The sequence below is a fragment of the Anser cygnoides genome, chromosome 1, assembly GCF_040182565.1.
Source record: "Anser cygnoides isolate HZ-2024a breed goose chromosome 1, Taihu_goose_T2T_genome, whole genome shotgun sequence".
Taxonomy (NCBI): Eukaryota; Metazoa; Chordata; class Aves; order Anseriformes; family Anatidae; genus Anser; species Anser cygnoides.
The window spans coordinates 130,161,114-130,179,309 of record NC_089873.1 but is presented as its reverse complement, the minus strand read 5'-3'; the positions used below and the strand labels follow the sequence as shown (position 1 = coordinate 130,179,309).

The 18,196-nt window shown below is 39.8% G+C and overlaps 1 protein-coding gene across 3 annotated transcripts in view; it reads right to left on the bottom strand.

Moving 5' to 3' along the window:
* The window catches only part of CTPS2 (CTP synthase 2), a 71,777-nt gene that overhangs the window by 31,058 nt on the left and 22,523 nt on the right, over nucleotides 1-18,196 (bottom strand). The window lies entirely within an intron of this gene.

The window sequence follows — 18,196 nt, the reverse complement described above, 5'->3', positions numbered from 1 at the left end:
TAGAATTGTCTCCATTCTTGGTTCCAAATCCAAGGAGTTACCTTTAAGAAGTTAAGACAATTAAGTTCAAGAAACTAAGAAAATATTTAAAGCTGTACTTTGTTACAGAAAAACCGTGAAATTCCTCATGTTACTGGTGAGAAGGAAAAACCTTTCTGTGTTGAAGGCAAGACTAGTCAGCAACCAAAAATAAATTAAATTGGCTGTGATGTTGAATCTTAAATTCGACTTAATTGATAGTCAGGTTCTTCACTGGCACGACTTACAAATGAGTTATGACTGACAGGAGTAACTTGTTAAATTCAGTTTATTATAAAATGCAAATCTACTTCTTTGAAATTCTGTTTTACAATTTATAAAAACTGCGCATTTGATGCATTTGCGTAAACTGAGAACTTACAAACTACTACTGCTGATACTTACTGAAGTTATGATAATTTGGCCTTGATTGAATAATTATTTTAAATTAGAAACACTAAAATTAAGCTAGATACATAAGCATTATCCATTCTTGACTATAGTTTTTGTATAGATATATGTCTGTCAATAGGCCATAATCACAAATATAATATTTAGACACCTGCTTAGTATTCTTAGACAATAGCTACTCTTACCATAATCCTGGTTTAGGATTTAAGCTTTGGTTTTCCTCATGTCCTAGGGTAACACTTGACTTGGTCAAAATGGAGAGGGGATAAAAAAAGAAAAAAAAAGCATCTCTAGCAGCCTTTTGCTTCCATTGTCACAAATTCTCCTAACAGGGATGACAAGCAGAGTTATTCATGGCAATTTATTTAGAGAGCTTTTTGACAATCTTCCCTTGGAAAGAAATCAGTGAATATCTGTTATATCTACAAATCACTACACTGTAGTGCTAACAAATGAGAGATTTGTATGCCAAAGGTAAAGCCATTACTTTATAATATCATTTTTATTATGTTTCACACCAGTAATAAAAATATCAAACATATCCCAGAATACAACCAATAATCTTACTAATGTTAGGCATTTCACACTGCAGACTTCTGAGAATTAGCAACTACTGGAGCTCAAATAGAGCACGTAAGCACCCCTTTCTCTGAATCAAAGGGAAAGTCTATGGTTCTTACCACTGCCTAGCCACCTATGCTATTTATTTTTCTGCCTCTGCATTTTATGCTGCTGAGTGGCCAGGACAGCGAGGCTGACTTTGTTGTTCTAACATGGGTGCTGAAGGCACAGAAACTGAACAGAGATTTAGCGGTGGCTACCAGAGAAGCCTTATATAAAATTACCTTCATTTCTGCCTCCCTTAAGAGCACCTCACACAGTTGCTGACTTTTTCTCCAAATGCACTCGATCCTGCAGGAAAGTAAGTGCTTGTTTCCTACGGCAAGCATCTTTACTGAAGCACCATGGTAATGTCTCAGAAATTCCCTTCTACTTCAGCAGCAATGCCAGAATAGCTGCAACAGGGTCACAGTGCCCCAAAGGCTCCTTGTAGCAAAATTGTGTTAAAAAGACTTCAGTGTTTTACTTCCTTGAACATTTTAACTGTGCTGAGGGCCCATTGTCCCTGCTCGGTGTACAAGGACATCCAGGCATCCTGTTCAATGGTACACACTGCCACATGTGGTCAAAAATTCAGAGTTCTCACTCTCCCAGCTCCTGACCTTTAATATAAAAGGCACAATAGTTTTAGAAAGAGAAGCCAGAACCCAGGATTCCCCATCCTCCGCACATGCACACAAACGTGTGCAAAAATCAAGAGTAACCCACCATGTTAATATACGAAACACCATCTTGAGCTGTTGGCTTGTTTTGAAAACAAGCATCATTAACTCATATCAGGCCCCTTTTCAAAGCATATCAGATAAGATGCTAGAATACATATTGGATAAGGCCCTTCCAGGATCGAGACAATCAGATGTGTAATTTCTGACTCACTATTGGGATTGTGCTGGATTATTATGCTCACAGACAGCAGTCCTGGACTTGCATGAAAGCATAATGTAGGTATCTCTAGACAAGAAAGAAGCTGGACAAAGGAGCTCCTTACTAGTATCTTTCATGCTTCGGGATTTAGACATCTCAATTCCAAGTGACTCCAACATTGCATGACCATGTTGTTTCTTAAAGTGCACCTCTAGGCCTCTTTTTGTCTGTCCATAAGGTTTTGCACTGATGAGAGCCATAACACTTTGAAAAAACTACTGAACCTGATCCTACCTTACCTCATCAACTTCATGTTCGTGATGAGGCAGGGTTCTGAGATACAACTGAAACATCTAGAGAGCTCAGGAACCTGCAAGGCCAGACAACAGCTGAGAGAGAAGACAATCTCACCAGGAAAATGAAGAGCTTTCTAATGCCACTTGTACTGCATTTGCTTACTTATACTTATCTGACTTTGCCCTATCTGAAACTCAACAAAATGTTAATCCTTGGTAAACCTACATGTGCCTTGCTGAAACGCACATTTATGCATTTTTGAACACTCTCAAATTCCAAAAAACAAATCTGTTTAGGAAGGAACAAATAAATATATATATTTACCAATTACACTAACTGTAAATTTCAGGTGCAGCATATTTATAAACAACAGCCTTATTGCACTGCTACATGAGCCAAGGCTCAGAAAGTGGAAGGAGAAAACCCCTTCCTGAAACACAGTCTCCCTCAAAACTGTCTCATGTAGCATGGAATATCTGTAACACAGGGAGCTTCTGCGATACCATTATTTGTCTGCCAGATGTGTATATATGACAACATAAGCTGACACATATAGCTACAATGAATAACACCACCAATTTAAAGCTGACTACAAACAATGCATCATATTAAATTATTCATCCCTGTAGCAGCCCCACCCAGTCCTGTTTAGGGAGACACCTTCAACATCTTATGAGGTATAGTTACAGTATAACAAGGATAACCCATATAGTTTGAGTTTCATTTGTGAGATGAGACAGCCCTTTTACACGTCACCACTCAAAGCCTGACAACAATAGAAATTTTAGCATAAGGAATGCATCACTTGTGACACATAAAGGATTTTACAATTCATCTTCATCTTGCAAATATCAGTGTCATACCTCAGAGCAATGACAGGTTCACTACAATGACTGTAGTGCAGCTCTCTGAACTTCTCGCACAAAATTATTTAATCATTTTCAGAAAATTTGTTAACTGGATGCTCCTTATCTACCAATCTGTCCTTTCTTTTTTTTCATGACAGTAAGATCTCGTGGCACTAGCAACATTAGAAAGTTCTACCACAACTCCCCACATTTGCACTAGAATTAGCTCTCACCTCTACCAACATACACCTTGAGAAAGGTCCTACGTGTAGACTACCAGCACTCCAGCTTTAAAACCTTTTCTTTTGGCAGGTGGTGCAAGAATGGCTGGAGATAACTGACCAAACAGAGGACTTTGATCTAATGACTGATGCCTGGAAGCTAGAGATGATGTGCAAGCAGTATACAAGCAGAAATAACTGAATACTAAGCACATTAACAACCCCCGCTCTTTGTTTCCATATGTACAACATTCACAAACATATGCTCTCAGTTACAGCCAACTTCACCTTGACAGTAGACATTTCTATACCGCAGGCAGGCTGCAACATAGGCCTCAGACTCCTCAGATCACTCTTAACTCATCAGGACTCACATGCAAGTAACAGTGGTGATAGTACTCAAAAATACACCTGGGAAACTGGAAAAATACTGGATGGGTAGGGTGTTAACCCATCAGCAGAGGATTAAACAGGATGACTGAGACAGTTGTTGCCCCCAGGTGACAGCAGCTCCACCTCTCTGGCATAGGCCCTGTCCCTTCCAGCGGTGTCAGTGGCATGGAAATCTACTCAAAGATTAACCCAGTTTATAGTCCAGCATGTTAAGGTAAACAAGGTGCACAGATTCACATGCCATTCAGCCATCCACAGTGGAAAAAAGGATGTGACACAGACAAAAAATGATAGCACCTGAGTTACCATTCTACTTAATCCATAATTAAACAGGCATCAAGATCTTGTGACCATGATGCCATAAGTTCCACCACTCCTACCACTAGCAGCGGTGCCCACACTTCAGCCATCCCTGCAGCTAGTATTCTCCTACTCTCCAACATGACTAGAATTGCTTGCTTCAAATATGCCAGTAAAACAGTTTATCAGGGCAATACACAGCAACAGCCCATTTTGAGTGAATTTTGAATCTGCAGACAGCATCACAGAAAGTGAAACACAATTATCACAGGGACGTGTGTGATGTGCATCCCTAAAAAGATTGACAACACATGATCAGTTCAGTTCGTTGGTTTTTTTTGGTTTTTTGGTTTTTTTTTGCTAATGGCCTTGTATCTAAGCTACAATAAAAACGTCAATTCCAAAAGGATATAGTGCTTGCTAACATGACTTCTCTAGCCCAGGGCAAACCCAACTGAATTATGCCATAAACTGCAGGAACGATATATATTCATATACCGAAGAAAGAGCAGCAAAACATTGTAACCAAATCTGGAACGCTGCTTCTACACTGGAAGTCAGCTTACACAGACATCAGTCAAAGCTTGATACCAAGGACTGTTATTCAGCATAGATAAATGCTGCTGCCTGCTAGTCACACATCACCTAATAGTGGCAACAGTAACATACTTGAACTTTTGTTCAAATTCTTAGATAGTGACCACAATTCCTTACCTCTGGACAGCATTCTTCAAATGCTGGGTGGCACCAGATAAACTCTGTACCTATTTCAGAACAACAGTTACGTTGTACAAAGTGGTCTTGTAGAGAATCAACAGGGGTCTGTCAAACTGAGCTCTGTTACGATTTTGATACGGAGCTCAGACAGACATACCACATAAACCATTGGAGGGGGCGGTCTGTCTGAGAGAGAAGAGGACAAAGAATTGGGAGATCAAACTACAAGTCCCAACTCTCTGTCATTCAGATTACCCCTTACAGATTACAGCACCAGATTACAGTGAATAAAACTGATCTGAGGAGACTGGATTCATCCCAAGGTTCAGCTACAACTCCTGTGTAACTCTTAAGTGGGTCACTACATTTCCAGACATCAGTCTCTCACTGCCATGGGTAGATGCTTCAGTAAAACTGGTTATGCTATTTTGCAATCAGGTCTTCTTCCTTAATGAACCTTTAACAGGTTAACAAGGCTAATGTGCTGAATTCCTTGAGCTGTTATCCCTCGAAATACAATTCTGCTTCCATACTTCTAAGCAGCTTACCACTACATCTTCAAGACTGGTGACAGCAAAGTGCCTGTGGTACAAGTAAAGACAAGCCATTTGAAATTTAAAGGAATTTTGCAAATACTGTAATGTCAACAATACTAGGAACTAGATGATCTTTACAGTCTCTTCCAACCCAAGCCATTCTGTGATGATAATACACATCAGGCACATCAGGTTCCTGACGCTGCTTCTGAAAGGGACAAAGTGTTGCAAGGCTACTACATGCAGGAGCTATAAGCAAGCTAAATTAGCAGAAGGGAAGTGGGAGCATTAGCAGGTCACCTGGTAATTCACTACTGTTAAAATTTCATCATCTACCAAAAGTTAAAAACAAGACGGCAGGAGAAAGACAGATGTTTTTCATTTTGTTCAGGAAAAGAAATTAAAAAGAAAATGGATTCTATCTTATTGTCATGAATGAGCTTAAAGTTCATGGCTCAGTTTGGTGTATGGGACTGTCCTAATCCATACAACACATTATAGACTCACAGACTTACTTGCACTGATACCACCATCGACAGTGGCAGCAGTAGAGGTTCTGCTAGTGAGGACAGCAGCAGCTATTGACTTTCTGTTGAGTCAAGAAACAAGCAGGAGAAAGCGTGTTTCCAGCTTCATCTCTCAGTTGGACAGACGTAGGCTGGGGGATGCCTGACCCCAGTTCTCTGACCCTCAAGCTAACGCCAGACTTTTGTGCTGAATTTGAAAACAATGTATATGTCGTCCCCACAACAAGCTTGGAATAAAGCAACAAGAAACTTGACAAAGTCTTCTACTATCAAACACGGTAGCCTGCTACCTTCCTGTAAAATTACATACAGGCTCCCACCATCAACCAAGTGCTTCAGGCGTTATATAAAACTGAACACCATGAGCATCCATTCAGAGTGGTGAACAATCTGTACAGCTTGCAACACAGCATCTTGAGGAGGATGTAAACCAACTGCAGAAAGCCACGAAAAGATGAGTAGATCCAAGAAGAAGGACTCCCAAAGGAAGACTAAACTAGCAAGGATTTCTGAACAGGAAAACAAACAAACGAAAAAAAAAAAAGAAGAAAGAAAAGGATGGGATTTCTCTATGTTAAACACCTTTTTAGGAACGTAGACAATAGTCTGTTTTCCCTATTTGTAGTAAAGGGTTTAAGTGCAGCAAGGCATGAGGCCATTATCCTATGTCTTATTGGACAGTTAGATATTGTCTAATAATAAAGATAAGCAACAAAGCAGATAAGGAGGCTGGAGAGTCTCCATCATTTAAGCACTTCAGAATAGCTTAAGCAGGTATCCAACATAAATAGCAGTGATCACAATCTAGGGGAAAGGGAATAAAGAATTAGATGATCTCTAGAGGACTCTCCCAATCCCATTCTCTATGACACTTCAGGAAGTTGAGTATAAGCACATGCAAGTAGGCTGCTAATGGTGCAAGGTGTATATCTATATGATTCATTTAGCAAAGTTTGCTAACGAAAGTCTACCCAGGAAACCTCCAACTTACCCGGCGTGTATCTGAAACCCATACACCTGCAGTTTCAAAAAAATGCTCCCCCCCAGCGAATCCATCTTCTACAGACCCACAAAGCTCTTGGTTCAGGAGACCTACAAAATTTTCTCAGCAAGTGATGCTCAGTGTAAAAGATCTAGTCAGCAGGCACAGAGCTAAACACCAGAACCCAACAACAGTAGACATCAGGTAGATTGGAAACCACAGCCACAGCCACCAACTCATCCCACTATGCAAAAACAGCATCAGTACTTCACTCAGTATTGGGCTGTGAAGCATCAGCCTCTAGGGCAGTACATCACTCAAACATGCCTCACAGACCATCAGTTGAACATGATTTCAGAACCTGCTGAACACAATACTCAGTTACGCTCCCCAAAAGGAACAATTTTTCAGAACCTTAGATTCAACTTTCCCATTAAGAATGGCTCATTCTTTTGCCATTCACATCATGGAGTGTTTGGATTCTTAATATTGGCAACCAAAATTTCATCCCGGAGCACATTCGTTGTTCTCCTACACTAACAAATAGCACAAGATTTGGAGAATAGGCTTTGGTGTTGGTCATCATCAACTCATAAAAAGGGCAAATGTCTCCTTCATGTTTTATATATGCTTAAATCTATTTAAAAACGATTTTTTTTTTTTTAGCATTTCCAAAAGTCTATTATAAGAACAAATGCTATACGTATCCCCACAGAAGCCTTTTTCAGGCTGCTTTGGGTATGATATGTCTTGAAGTATAAAATACACAAATTGAAGAGAAAAAACCTCTCCAGGATGGCCTATAAAGACCAAGAACACCTATATCAAGTGCAGTAGTAGATGCTGATCATGGCCCATTTCAGAAAATAAAAAATAAAAATAAAAAATTAGTCATTTATACTGCCAAGGTACCCTATTCCTTTGACTACTGAAAACACAATAGAACTACTGCACTGACTCAATGACAAATACTAGTTTCATAATCGGGGTGGAGCATGCAGGCAACTATAAAGGTAGCCCCAGTCTGAGACTCTCACTTGTGCTGGATACTTTTGAAGGCTCTGGATTTTGAGAGAGGTAAGCAAGACCTAAACACCTTGGGTGTTTCTAATCTTTGAATCTAATTTAAATATTTTTCCCCATAAGAGTTAAGCCAGTTTTACAGAAAAAAAAAATAATAATCTTTTCATCTAGTTTAAGTATTGATGATTTTTTATGTTTAGTAAACCAACAAACTGGGTGTCAGATGTATTTCAAAAAATGTTTTGATACATAGGATTATTATTGTCTGCTTTGTTTCCAGTTATTCTACAAGACAACATCTGAGAAACATGGAACATTTACTCAATGATAACCTTCTGAAATATTTTACCCAATATGCTTTAATGGAGGGTAGCACCTCTGCACTGTCCATTGGTGGGTTGAAAAATCTGCTTCAGAATCAATTTGCACAGTACCTGAAGGTAAGTCTCACTCTTGTTATGTTCACTGTACTTCCTATGAAATAGATAGGAAAAAGGAGATACTTTTGCAAGTATCTTTTGAAAGGCGGATTAAGTGCCCAAATGGTTTCCCAGACTCCATAAATAATCCTTAAGGGTTGGTTTATGAAACTTTATTCACATTAATAAACAGTAGCTCCAAACAGATAACTATGTAGGGAGTTTATAAAAAAAACTCCTATGAAATAAAATACAAAAATCTAAAGTTTTTAATGTTATCCAGTTTTCACCTAGAATACTGCACCTGAGTCTTATAAAATACATTTTGTTTCAATCTAAATAACATATTTTCAATCTAGAAAATATATAGAAAAATCTGTAAGTTAAACAGCAGGGCAAATTTAAAAGTAAGAGACATGGTCCAATTTCTATCTAGTCAAATTTCTCACCATCACAAAGTAAGCAAATATTTGCCACTTCAGAAAGATGCCAAGTGCAGAAAAGAGATGCCACCAAGCCAGAGAGAAAAATATCAATTTTCTGTCAATAGAAAAAAAGAAATTTAGGTTCTGATTTCATATATAATCTCTGCCAGATCTTTCACAAACTATATTATGAATCAAATCTACATTCCCTTGCTAGACAGATAAAATACGTCTTAAATAACGTCTTTTGGATAGCAAAACAAAACAAGAGCAATTTTTGCTACAGGTCTGAAAGAAGTTGCACCTCAACAGAAAATCCTGTATTTTAAGAACTAGTGCAATCCAGTTCAGTTATTTCACTAACAGGAAGTGGCTTATTCAAACAAACAAACTTCATAGAATACATGAAGCTGTTTTCCCTTTTAAAAACAACTGTCAGAAGAAATTAATTACCAAAATTTATAGGAAATGTGATGATAAATTCAGAAAGATAATGCTTTTTGTATTAGATGTAGACCGTTAGTGCAGGACCCATTTCCACAGGTATGTGGAAATGGAAGTGTTCAGAAAAAAATAATACATTTTTTCATCTGGATATCAGACATTTTCAACCATCTACTCTGCTTGCAAAAATATATGGTACCATAATAAATTAACATAAAAGCAGGACAGAACAGTACAAAACAGACATAAAAAATGAAGAAAGAAAAAATTTAAATATATATATTATATTCAAAACTATTTTTATAATATTTAACTACCCTCATCAGGGATATTATCAGAATACTCCCTGCATCAGGATGTCACATATGAAGAAGAGAAGTTAATAATGTAAACTGGATTTATTACTTTAACATGAATCTTCCAACAGTGAACAAAGTATTCCTACGAAAGAGGAGAAAAGGGGAGTGAAAGAGACTCTCAGGTCCTGGTCCAAAGACTGCTGAAAGTAGCAACGTTTTCAAACAGCACATGTGCGCCCTAGATTAGTATCTAATAAAGCAGTAGGTGGTGCGCATGTTAATTTTTAATGGTGACTACGTGCATGCTGCAGCTGTTGCACCTGCTCTTTTTGTTAAATTTTGTAAGGTAACCCAAACAAAATTTACCCACAAGACTGAAGTAACCTGTCTGAGTAATACTTGGAGTTTGGTTATGACAGGCACACTGGCTTTTTCACAAGGTATACGTGGATGTCTTGGTAGTATAAACTATTATTTAGGAGCACTCAGGTTATAGTCACCTACTGAAATGGCAAGTGAAAAATGAAACAATAGTTTATACTTCTCATATTGTTATTGTAACTTTGTTAACGTTTTTGGCAGGCAATAGCAGGCACTATAGTTCCAGTTCAACCAGTAAAACTGGTAAATACAACCAGTAACATCTTCAAGCAACACTCTTACTGACTGAACGCTTCTTGGCAATGTTCCTCACAGGAAAACAGTTGTGGCAATTCGCTTCATTATTTTTTTTTTCTCTACAAAAACAGGACTCATTCTCACTTGACAACGTAATTAAATCATTGGACAAAAATAATGATGGAAGTGTCAGCTTTGATGAGTTTGTGATGCTGATAAAAAAGATAACCGGTACAGGACAGTGAGGCGTCTACGAGAATGGCTATCACTGCTTTGTGGGAGAAGAGCCTGGCATTCATGGACAGTATATGTATACATGTAAATCCACAGATTTCCTTGTTGCGATTTTAAAAAATACAGAATAAAGATTTATACGACATACAACAGATTAAGTCTTGCATTGTGTTCCCTGCATGTTGACTAGGCACACTTTCCAGCTAGGCTGCCTAAAAATTAGTTTGGAACTCACTGTCTTTATTTCACACTACTAAAATGTTATTTGAGAAAATGTTGTTTAACAAAACCTGCTTTTTCTGAGTTAATTATTTTGACCTCTAGAGCAATTCAAATAAAATGCTTTCTAGAAAACATACAAAAGATACGTTATTCCATTTGGACAGTGTCCCCTAGTGTATACTAGCTAATACTCTGTCCCGTTCAGCTTCATCATTCATATAAGATGACATTTCCATATGGTAAGCAGTTCAAACTTTTCAAAAAAACAAGGTATTTATTTTCAATAACAAGGTAAAATTGCTATGTTAAATATGATGACTGCAAATTTCCATCTTAGTTTCAAGTTATATTTACATAAGCATTTATTTCCTTTTTGTTATGAAACTTGTAAATGAGAATGCATAAGTATATATAGGAACTAAGTTATTACTTTTCAAATTAAAACATCTATTACATCTATTTGCTGTGGTTTTAACCTTTTCATTGCATAATTCCCCGTGACACATATATTTTCAGCATATTTCATGAGGATTATTAATTGCTTTATCAAAAGGAAATTAACGAAAAAGATAAAGGAGGAGAAAGGGAACTTTTACTCAGCCAGGCAGCCAAACTGCACCACAACTGCCCTCTCGCTCACCCTCCTTAAAGGGAAAGGGGTAGAAAATAGGATGAAAATGGCTCAGGGGCTGAGATAAGGACAGGGAGATCACTCAACAATTATCATCATGGGTAAAACAGACTCAGCATAAGGAGATTAATATAATTTATTGCCTATCACTACTGGACTAGTGCAGTGAGAACTGAAAGAAAAACAAAAACACCTTCCCCTCCATCCACCCTTTTCTACGTCGTCCCCCAAGCAGTGCAGGGGAATGGGGAATGGGGGCTGCGGTCAGTCCCTAACACTTCGTCCTTCTCGGTCCCTCCCTGCCCCTGCTCCCCGTGGGGTCCCTCCCACGGGATGCCGTCCTGCCCGAACTGAGCCTGCGGGGGCTGCCCACAGGCAGCAGCTCTTCAAGCACTGCTCCCACACGGCTCCGTACCACGGGGTCCATCCATCCCCCAGGAGCAAACTGCTCCAGCACGGGTCCCCCACGGGCGGCAGCTCCCCCCAGACCCCCTGCTCCTGCGTGGGCTCCTCTCCACGGGCTGCAGCTCCGGCCCGGGGCCTGCTCCTGCGGGGGCTCTCCATGGGCCGCAGCCTCCTCCAGGCCACATCCACCTGCTCCACCGGGGGCTCCTCCACGGGCTGCAGCGTGGAGATCTGCTCCGTGTGGGACCCACGGGCTGCAGGGGGACAGCCTGCTCCACCAGGGGCCTCTCCCTGCACAGCCCGCAGGGGAACTGCTGCTGCCTGCCTGGAGCACCTCCTGCCCTCCTGCTGCACTCACCTTGGGGGCTGCAGGGCTGCTTCTCTCTCCTCTCTCTCCCAGCTGCTGTTGCACAGCAGTTTTTCTTTCCCCTTCCTTAAATCTGCTGTCCCAACCAGCATCACACCCTGGCTCGGCTCTGGCCAACTGCAGGTCCCTTTCGGAGCTGGCTGGAGCTGGCTCTGATGGGACATGGGGCAGCTGCTGGGCTCTGCTCACAGAGGCCACCCCTGCAGATCCCCTCCTACCAAAACCTTGCCATGTAAACCCAATACACTTGACAGAAAACTAATTCAGTGGATTAGGCACTAATCCTATTATAGAACTAAAAATTTTGGACTGAATTTTACCATCAACATCCACCCATTATCCTGATAGACCAATTAGGTCCAGATCCCCGTGTCACTTAAGGACTTTAAGACTCACGGTAATGGTAAAGCACATCAAGTGCATTGAAGACCCCATATGAGTTATTCCCATGCCTGCATTCCCGCACTAAAGAATGCAGAATAAAGCACTTCACAGCAGTGCTGCATTCATAGCTGCCTCAAAAATTATGGTATTTAAACACGATATGAATGTTCCTACAGGCTACTGGGCCATACTTTTACACAAACCCTTTAGCTGCTAAAGTGTGTTATGTTTCTTGGGAGAAAACAAAAATCCTAACACTCAGTATTTTTTCTGGTTTATGAAAAAAAAATACTTTTCTAAATTAACAATATACTTTAATTTTAATACAAAATGCACCACACACACATTTGCTTACTAACCAACGTTAGCTACTTCACACACAATATCACAGAATTTTAAGAAGTGCCTTTGCATGAGCAGGACACGTTCCTTTTCATCTGATGGAAAACATTTTATATTTTAGAGTTCAATCAGGTTACTGACATCTTGAATGGGACAAGTGGGCATCCATAAACGTGTTATAAGAGCGTCACCTACTGGCAAAATCTATTTCTACACAATTTCTTGAGATTGTAGAACATGCACTTTATTTTACTCTATACAATACTTAAAGTTTCACAGTGCTACACAAGATGAAATAGGTCATGAAAAACCATGGTCACAATTAATAGTAGCTTAAAAAAAGAATTATTTCTGGATTTTTTTTTCTAGAATGGTACCAGATGAACCTGAAATAAAATTTATGAGCCTTTTTCATTATTTTCTTTAACAAAACAAAAAAGACAATCAAAGTTTAAAAGTAGAAGAAAAGACAAGGAAGATGGAACTAAATGCAAATCAGTTTTGCCACCCAGTGAATCAACTTCACTAGCATTTCACAGAATACACAGATTCCTTTTAAAAGGAATTATTATTATCTTAAAGGAATTATTGTTGGTTAAAATTATCATTTTCAACACAAGACTCATGCTAGGCACTACTCTGACATCAGTGCATTACTTTTCTAAAAAGCTACCTTTCCAGCAAAGAACAACAATAATTTACCTATTGTTATTATCCAAAGGGCTGGAAAGTAGAGCAGAAAGCTTAAGAAAATATAATGGGAACATGACCAATAAATAATCGACCAAGATGAGAAAAGAAATGTGCAGGACTGATCAGTGCTTATACACTTAATTCATTTTCCTTAGTGAAATCAAACCTGTGTTGAAGAAAAACCGAACTCAAAAACTTAACATGGTAATTTAATGCTAAATGGTCTTGTGGAAACAGATCAAAACTCCTATATCAAAAGATCATTGAACAGGTCATCTTGAATGCAATCACACAGCATGTGCAGGACAACCGGGGAATCAGGCACAGTCAGCACTGGTTCATGAAAGGCAAGTCCTGCCTGACGAACCTCATCTCATTCTACAACTGGGTGACCTGCCTGGTGGTTGAGGGAAAGGCTGTTGACGTAGTCTACTTAGACTTCAGCAAAGCCTTTGACACAGTCTCCCACAGTATTCTCCTGGAGAAGCTGGCAGCCCGTGGCTTGGACAGGTACACGCTTTGCCGGGTTAAAAACTGGCTGAATGGCCAGGCCCAGAGAGAGGTGGTGAACAGAGTGATATCCAGCTGGTGACCGGTCACCAGTGCTGTTCCCCAGGGATCGGTGATGGGGCCCATCCTCTTTAATATCTTTACTGATGACTTGGATGAGGGAATTGAATGCACCCTGAGTAAGTTTACAGATGACACCAAGTTGGGGGGAAGTGTAGATCTGCCGGAGGGTAGGAAGGCCCTGCAGAGGGACCTGGACAGGACGGGTCAACGCGCAGAGGCCACAGAATCACAGAATCGTCTACGTTGGAAGAGACCTCCAAGATCATCTAGTCCAACCTCTGACCTAACACTAACAAGTCCTACAATAAACCATATCACTAAGGGCTACATCTAAACGTCTTTTAAAGACCTCCAGGGATGGCGACTCAACCACCTCCCTGGGAGGTTATGTTACAGTAACGCAGCATTCAGTATGAATTATAGCACTGCCTCAAATAATATTCTCTTAAGTATACCAGAGAAGCATGGTGAAGAAAAAATCCTCATCAGGTAGGTATGCAGTTGGCCAGAAAAAACAAAAGAAACAAACAACAAAAAACACTGTGAACATGTACTTATCAATGGCTCATCATCAACATTGGAACTTACACCTTATTACTTCCACCTACCTTTTATTCAAAATCTGATGGCTTTATTTGCAAGAGGTTTTATGGTCTAATTTAAATCACAGTTGACACGAAAAAGATCACAAGGTACATTGGGGTAGAAAAAAAGTGAGGGTTCATGTTTGTTGTTGTTGTTGTTGTTGATTTTAATTTATAGATTTTTATTATCAATTATTCAAAAGTGATTATCCAGTCCTGCATTATACTTATGTTGCAATCTGCTTCTGTAGCCCTTCATGAAATCCATCCATTATAAACAGAGAAAAACAATTTCTTTACTAGATCCAAAAAAAAAAAATATATATATATATTACTGGTTTTATTTTTTTCCAGAAATACTAAGAGCTAATATAACAACAACAATTCTGAAAACCTTTTACGACATTCAGATAACGTCAATTCACAGAACCACAGAATGGTTGAGGTTGGAAGGGACCTCTGGGTCCATCTGGTCCAACCCCTGCTCAAGCAGGGAACCCCAGAGCAGGCTGCCCAGGACCATGTCCAGGAGGCTTTTAAGGATCTCCAAGGAGGGAGACTCCACAGCCTCTTTGGGCAACCTGTTCCTGTGAACCTGTTCCAGTGAACCTGTTCCAGTTAGGCCAATGGGATAAGGTTCAACATGGCTAAGTGCTGGGTCCCGCACTTTGGCCACAACAACCCCAGGCAGCGCTCAAGACCTGGGGGAGTGTGGCTCAAAAGCTATGCAGAGGAAAATGATCTGGGGGCGCTGGTCGATGCTCGCCTGAACACGAGCCAGCAGTGTGCCCAGGTGGCCAAGAAGGCCAACGGCATTCTGGCTTGTATCAGGAATAGTGCAGCCAGCAGGACCAGGGAGGTGATCATCCCCCTGTACTCTGCTCTGGTAAGGCCGCACCTCGAGTACTGCCTTCAGTTTTGGGCCCCTCACTACAAGAAGGACATCGAGGCCCTGGAGCGTGTCCAGAACAGGGCTACGAAGCTGGTGAAGGGCCTGGAGCACAAGTCCTGTGAGGAGCGGCTGAGGGAACTGGGGTTGTTTAGGCTGGAGTCTTCTCCAGGAAGCTCAGGGGAGACCTTATTGCTCTCTACAACTACCTGAAAGGAAGGTGTGGGGAGCTGGGGGTTGGCCTCTCCTCACAGGTAACTAGTGATAGGACTAGAGGGAATGGCCTCAAGTTGCACCAGGGGAGGGTTAGGTTGGAAATTAGGAGACATTTCTTCTCAGAAAGATCAGTCAGGCATTGGAACGGGTTGCCCAAGAAAGTGGTAGAGCCACCATCCCTGGGGGTGTTTCAGGAGTGGTTGGACATGGTGCTTAGGGACATGGTTCAGTGGGTGACATTGGTAGTAGGGGGATGGTTGGACCAGGTGATCTTGGAGGTCTTTTCCAATCTTAATGATTCTATGATTGTTCTTTTTTCTTCAGAGTAAACATCTTGAATTTAAACTGTAATGAAAAATATCAAATAATTTCAAATCTCTCAAATTCTACTTATAACCCACAGACTATTAATATTTTCAAATTCTATCTGGAATTTCCTCTAAGTTTTCACCACATCAATATTCAGCTTTAGGATTTTTTTCTCACAGGTGATTTTACAGAGCCCAGGTTGAGTAATATTGTTGTAGTGGTAATCAATAGAATAAGAAATGGATGAATAGCTGAAATGAAACAAATATTCAGCATTGCATGCAACACTGTATTTGCATGTTCAGTTGTACATTATTATTCAAAACAGAACAAGCTACATTGCCTCACACTAAAAACTTTAAAAGTAAAAGTGTTCAGGACTTGTTACTAATACAATGTTCTTCTATAGTAGAACTTGTGCCATTTTAATTGAGAGAGTTAACAATAATCATTTCTCACCATTTCAGTCACTTGTAGTTCCTTTGGAAGCCTAATTCCAAGTTAATTACTTGACAATCTCAGTTTTTATTTTTAATTGAAAAAATTTCATGTTTTCACAGATGCAGAGAAATAGGAGAATGAGAACAACAACTTTTAGAGACAAAGTCAAAAGGCAAATAATGAAGCAAAGTACACCAAGATTTTATGTGTACTTTAGAAGAAACTATTTTGGTAAGAACTGTTTTGAGTATTTGAATGCTTAACAAACCGAGAAGGGATACAGGAAGATGCATATTTTATGGCTGCCCCTCAGTTCTCCTGACAAACTACATTTTTTGTTTTTTCCTTCTTCTTAAAAATTAAAGAAAATAGAACTGCTGACTCACTAGTGCTTTTCTTCTCCCCCTTCAGTTTCCAAAGGAGCAGGAACCAAAAGAAAAGTACACTGGCTTGGTTCTAAATTAGGACTCAGCTGAATCACACGGTGGCATCACAAGATATTATCAGTGCTGATATGGTGTTTCCAACCTTCATAGATAATGAAACATCTACATCAGTTCAGTAGTTCACAAACTCTACTAATCTGCTTCTCTTCCAATCATTTTTATTGATTTGTTATTATATAGAATATCTGAAGTTTTTTAGCATAAGACAGACTCTGCTAAAACAGATTATTTCACAGTTATAATTATTGATAGTGCAAGATTCCTCTAGTGCAATCATATAGGGATGATTCACAGCTGTTTCTCACCCGGAACTGAGATGTCAAGATGTTATATTGTACTGATAAACACTACCATTTCTATAACAGAAAAAACTGCCAGTAGGGCTGCAGCAGACAAGCTTCCATGTTCCAGACTTTGGCTAAATGTTGAGCTCTGCATCTGAGCCAGCTACTGTGAACAATCCTCAGAATCCTGGAGACAAACAGGCAATTCCAATGGGTGACTCACCCCTTCCTGAAGCAGGCTTCTGAAATACATGATCTGACTGCATCCTGAAAAGGTACCTGAGGTGACCAGCTGAAATGCAGTCATCTGAAGTTACGTAAGATGTATCCCACACTCCAAGACTTCAGGTCCCTGAAAATTAGGAGCCTACTTTACACCAGGCAGAAGGATCTCCCATCATGCAGTGAAGTAGGGCAGGTGTGCAAAACTGAACAACTTGTTATTTGCAAGCATTTTCTGCTGCATTTTAATGGAGAGACCTGCATGCCTAGTTTAGACCACCAGCTCTCAGCATCAGAACTTAGGCAGTACTAATCCAAAACCAACAGTTTATTAGAATGGAAGAGCAGAAACTTTCTGCAATTAGAGCACATCACAGTTAATAATGTAAAGATAATCATGAGCCCAAATAGCCAGTTTTATGATCCAAATTAGCTTCAAACTTCTTCCAAAGAAGCTGATGCTGATTTAGACAAAATCAAGGTCTATCAGTTATTTAAAGCAAAAAAAAAAAACACCAACAACATCATCTCTAATAGTGTTACAGTCATTGCCTACTGAAGCAAGGATGCTTGAATTACTAGAAAAATAAGAGTAAGTACCATGAAAAACTGCAAACATCACTTTTGGCAGTTGAATAAATATAAGGTGGCAATAGAAGACGAAACTCTGCCCTATTCTACCTGGCAATAGCAAAGTATCCTGTACATTTGAAACTATCACTAAAACGTCCTAGAAACAAAGATGTCCCAGAATCAATCTGCTGTTCTTGCTTCCCCCAAAATTTACAGTAAACTTTCAACAATTTCCACATTTTATAACACATTGCTATTATGAAATGGATCCCTTTGGAGAAAAAGTACATTCAAGAAGGGTGAAGGAAGAGACCTCTTACGATGCCAAACCCACAGATTTGACGCCAAATACAAAGTTTACCTTTATTCACCTAAGTACATGTCCCACCACGAAGTCTCACACTGATTGGAACCCTGA